The following is a 6,000-nucleotide window of genomic DNA, read 5'->3' as shown; positions in this document are numbered from 1 at the left end:
TGCAATATACATCAATAGATGCACACAAAGTAGAGCACATCTCACATAAAAATGTTTCTTTCATATACATGGATCATGGGTGCAGTACAGTGCTATATAATAACTTAGTAGAAATTGTCATTTGCACATCCACGGAATCGCAAATTAGCTCTGATTTCAAATTTCAAAACATATGTTCGCCACTAATAGCGCTCTTTTTCATTCGCACGTTCACATGTTGAAATTTTAATTGCCTAAAATGGGCACTATTACATGTAATACCACCGAGTACTTCAGGGTGCTATAGTAAATGACTCCCACAGTCTCCATTTTCATGTCTCATTTCCACTGTTCTTTTATAGCATTTGTGCAATGTATGTAAATATGATAGAGTCCAATAGACACCAGAGTTCAACCTCTCAGTGCTCGGTACTTGTCTAACATGTTTTTCTCTTCCTCTGCAATACAATGCTGTGTGAAAATGCCTGTTATGAGGAGTGTGGCTGTTACTTAGCTCTTTTAGCATAGAGTACTGGACTGGGAAAGCAGAAAGCTGCTTTTTCACTGACAGTAAAAGGTATCCTAGGGCAGCAAAAAACAGCCACAAATCATAACAAGTATGGGTACAGTATTATAAAAGATTTAAAAGTATAAGGCTGCAATTAGGCGTTAAAGAAATTGTATTAATGGTTGATTATAAAACAAAAGAAAAGTACACTGACCTTATGCAGTATCTTCAGAAAAACTTAAAACATGTCTCTAAAACGCATAAAAGTGCTTGCAAAAAAGAGCATGTTAAGACTTCAGACATCACTCACTGCCACACAAGTGCATAATGCTGAAGCATATCAAGGGCAGTCACTCTTTCTAAGCCCTTGTACACACGATCGGAGATTCTGACGGAATGTGTCTGATCGGAGCGTTTTGTCGGATATTCCGACTGTGTGTGTTATGCATCGGACTGTTTCCATCGGAATATCCGTCGGACCAAATTTTCCAACTTGCCGGAAATATTTTCCGACAACATGATCCGATCGGACCTTGTCCGATCATGTGTAGAGAATTCCAATCGGACAAAGTGCCATGCATGCTCAGATCAAATTCCTACATCAAAGCTATTGGCTACTAGCCTGAACATAGTCCTGTCGTAACGAAATAACATCATCACGTTCTGAACGATCGGATTTTCCAACAACTTCGTCCGACTGTGTGTATACAACAGTTTCGGACAAAATCCAACGGATTTGGTTGTCGGAATCTCCGATCGTGTGTACAAGGGCTAAGAGTTTGAAGGAAGAGGGTACCCCCTAAAACATGTGAGCTTATGCACTTGTGTCACAGTAAAGGATTGATATCAGACAGGCTTGACAGTCGATTATCTGCATTCAGAGCATTGAACAAATCTCTACTTGGATGAATTTTATGTTTTATGCCAAGCACCTGCATGAGTATAAGACAGTTTTAATAAAGTTTTACTGAAGCTATTGCATAAGGTTGGTGCACTTTAATTTTGCTTTTCAGTTCTGTATAAATATCTCCCAGTCTGGAGAGAACTGCAAGGCTGCGGATATCAGATTACATCCTGCATTCTTATGGGAACATTTATTTGAATGAATTTTAGATTGGATACAATCCTGCTGGTAGATTACTTCATTCTACACTTGAGCACTGCCAGTTTTTTGCATGTGTATGTAGCTTACTAATGGTTGATTCTTTGGGGATAACATCCCTTCTACTGTCCTTAGCATTTACAGTATAATTGTAATCTTGGTTCTAAAGTATTTTTCGGGGAAGAATGTGCTTTTTTCTATTTCAAAGCAAACTTAGCACTAGCAATATAAAAAAAAAATATGATGCTACCTGAAATGGATAAAATTTAAGACAAATATATCCAATTAGAAAAAAGTATAAAATGTATTCTATTATTGAATAAAGATTTAAGCCTAAACATCTATTGGTTTATATTATTTTCTGAGATGCATATGCAATCACACCTCTCTTTTAATTTAGCATACTATTTCAAATACATGCTTTGATAAAAAATTGGAACCTTAACCCGTTCTACTGTATATCTCTCAGCTTTCAGAGCCAGACCACATTAAAGACCAACTTAAATTATTCAGAGACAACAAAGCTGCATTTTGATTGGTACTTAGCGGGAAACTTTGAAAGCCTTCTTATGTGATTGTTTAGCTCTTCCATATCTTATATTTAACAATCAGCACAACTAGGCTAAAAGACGTTGCAACTCCATATACTGTAGCTGTTTCTCTTCCTATGTTAATAAGTGCCCATGTAAAACCAAAAATATATCAATTATGGTACAATAATTTGTTCCCTTCACTCCCCCACAGAAAAATATTATCACCGAATATTATGAGTCCCATATGTTCCCCAGTCTAGTACTAGTGTGAACAGAGTGGTTTGTTTGGCAAATATTGGTTTTCCACCATTCTGATGAGCTGAATTCTCTCCTAGAGTCTCCTATTATTATTAATGGTGGCTATATACATTGATGACCCAACCATCGGATTGTGCATTGACCAAATGGTTGGGTTGGTAATATCCCAATGATAGTACAAAGATGATTGTTGGCATTGGGCAAACATAAATCCTTGCTGCTATAGAGAGGGGCAATCGGTTGACATTACTGGCTGTGTCCTGCTTTGGGGAAAATAATAGCAACAGGCTGGGAAGCCTATCTGAGCCAAGAAGGTTCAAGCAAGATGAGCTTTGAAAGATCTCCATAAATATGAATTTTCCCTGACCCAGCCATAAATGGATGGATCACACATACTGCAATATTTGTAGAAGCCTTTGGATACAAGATTACAGCTCTGATTTTTAATAAAGCCACAGCTTTGATTTTTAGTAAAACCTTTTAGCCTGATGATTCACCTAATGCAGTACATAAAAGAAACAATTTCTCCACTGTCAACTTGCAGCCTTTCAACAACACTCCCTGCCTTCTCAAACTCACCCCACTACATTGAATCCTCATGCTATGAAAAAAGCTTGCCTTTAACTGGATAATTTTGTGACAGATATGACCAAAAAAACAAATCTGTAGAACCAAACTCTTTAAACATTACACAGCCCCGGACACATTCTCTACAGATTTTTCCAACTACTAATTTTCTAAGATTTCCTTGCACTCCCTCTCTCCCAATGACAAGACCTCTCTAGATTGCTCTGTTACCTCTGAAGGAATTCTTTAGGCCAATAAGCATCTCAAACTGATAAAAAAATGTAGTCCAGGTGGCTTCCAAGCTACCTGTTATAAAGGAGGTCATGGACCTATTCTCCCCCTTAACCATTGCTTTCTGAAAGGACATAGATTTTAACTAGTCACAACTATCTCTGTTATATTGAAACTCTCAACTGACCATACATCTTGGTCCATTTATTGACCAATTTCTCATCTAAATCTCAATATTAAAATCTTAGCTAAAATTCTTGCTACAAGGTTGAATACTGTGATTGGAAAATTGGTACGAAAGAACGTAGTAGGCTTTATGCTGATTCATCAGACAGGTGACAATATTCACAGATATTCTGCTTGATAAATTTCACCCATCATGTCAGGATCTAAACCTATAACCTGTCTGGTGTCTGGCTGTGTTTCTTCTCACTATACCACTTGAGATTCTGCATAGCTACCTGCCCGATTCCTTGGACAGCCTTGCTTTGTGTCTTATTTCTGGTGAACCTTGAACCCTTTGCTCCTCCCATTAACTTCCTAAATTAGCCCATGTCTCTGCACTTCCAGTTTGCCAGATTATTGTCTTCTGCCAATAGCTTGCTCTTCTCATTCCTGTTGCCATCTATATCTTCATAACCATTTGTTAATGACCTTTGGTTTGTTCCTCAACTACACTTCCACTTGATTTCAACCTGCATTCGCTTGTTATTAACCTTTGGCTTGTTTACTAACTACACTTCTGCTTGATGCCTTCCTGCTCCATCTGCTACCATGCCCTAGATTTATCACCACCTGGTGCGGCAATCCTGTATATTGTGACCTGGCACTAACATGCAGCAAAACTCATCTACACCATCAGGAGTTCTCTGTTGTAAACTGGTTAGTGCTTAGACCTCGAGCTTCAAGGGAGCCCGTGTCATCTGCCAGGGTGACCTGCTCATGTATTAATGCTGCTGGTTGGTGTGAACCTCTCTACTGCTATAGCTACTGGTCTCTGAGCCTGACTCATGGCAGAACAATCTGGCTAAAATATGGAGGCCGTTATAGAAACTGTCATGGCCCCTTTCAGGCAGAAAATTGCAGAGCTGCAAGAGTTTGGTGTTACCTACCAAGAAACTGGGAATGTTTGGAAGTAATGGTGGCAAGTGTTTTTCTCTGCTAGTCGATTTGTTAGGAAGAACTTAAAAGTGTTGCATTGCTGAGCCTATGCAAATTGATGCTATTAAAAGATTGATTTCTACTTCCGAGAAAGAGAGAAGATATTCACAGAACTTATGTCTATGGTGTGGGGATTTTGAGCATTATGCAGTTAATTGTCTCAACAAAGTTAAACGGACAGTTGCTGTGACTGATGTTATATTGCAGGGGTCTCCCATCATGCCTAGTCATGTCTGTGAATGTCAGAGTTTTACAATGCCTCATGGAATGTAGAGTTCCGCAACAGAAGGACAGTCATAGTTTGGAGATACCTGTTATAGTGCCTAAACAAATAAACTCAATTACTCAATCTGTCTTCTGATTGTTTCAGAATAAAGTTAATTCTCTACTATCTCATTGTGTCATCCCTATTAAACTTACCACAGAGGGCCATGATATTCCTTGCTCTGCTATGCTGGAGTCTGGGGCAGGGGGAGAATTTTATGGATATTGAATTTCACCAAAACAATAATATTCAAATGGAAAAACGGTCTTTCTGCTTATTATGCCACAAACATTTCCTGTCATCCTGGGCATTCCTTGGTTTTCTACCCATAATCCCTCCATTAATGGGGAGCATTGACTATAAATTTTACATTTTATAAAATGAACATTGTAAAGAACCTTATCAAACAAGTTGTCCAATGATCAAGGAATCACAAGTTGATGTGATAACTGCCCAGTAGTATGACAATCTGTCTCCACAGTACCACAAGTTCTGAGATGTCTGCGATAAAAAGAGTGCTGATCAGTTACCTCATAGGCCATAAGCTTGTGTAATCAAACTGCTCCCAGGGGCAGAAATACCATTATTCTCTTCCCTTAATCTCTGAAATATTGGAAAGACTTGCTCTGCCAAGCTATATTTATGGGAGGCATATACCCTTGTCTGCATTCATCAAAAAAAAACAAATGGAAGACTGAATTTAGCACTAGATATCAACATTTTTAGTTTTTGTTGTCCTGTTCACTTCCTGATTCCCTTACCGAGGATGGGGGCGGCAGCACATGACAGCCGAGGGATAGATTGGCTTTGGGTGCTGACATCGCAGGTGCCCTGGACAGGTAAGTGTCTTTATTTTAAAAGTCAACAGCTGCAATTGTTGTAGCTGCTGAGTTTAAAAAAAAATAAATAAATTGGCGGAACTCTGCTTTAAACACCGGGTATCATTTAGTTTTTATTCCTGATCTCCCGACCTCAACTCCAATTCCTGCTGTTACCAACAGTTTAACTATGTTCAGGAGAAATTGGTTGAGACTTTACAGGAGGTTCAGAAATGTTACCTGGAGACTGCTGACAGACATCACATATCACTTCCTACATTTCATAAGGGTGATGCGTTTGGTAAAATACCAAAAAAGGTGACGGTTCATGTTTCACCCTCTAAATGTAGTGGGACTTTCTTAGGCCGCGTACACACGGGCGGACTGTTCGCCCAACTTAGTCCGCTGAACAGTGTTTCAGCGGACAATCCGCTCGTGTGTGGGCTTCAGCGGACTGTTTCAGCGGACAGTCTGACGAACAAAGTCTTACGGAATTTCCGTAAGACAGTCCGTCCAAACTTGGTTTCAGCGGACAGTCCGCTCGTGTGTAGGCTAGTTCGACAGACTAAGTTTGGCGC

Source organism: Lithobates pipiens, unplaced genomic scaffold (genome assembly GCF_037356315.1).
Source record: "Lithobates pipiens isolate NorthernLeopardFrog02 unplaced genomic scaffold, aLitPip1_a1.2 Scaffold_1, whole genome shotgun sequence".
In the NCBI taxonomy this organism is placed as follows: Eukaryota; Metazoa; Chordata; class Amphibia; order Anura; family Ranidae; genus Lithobates; species Lithobates pipiens.
This window is presented reverse-complemented; position numbering follows the sequence as displayed.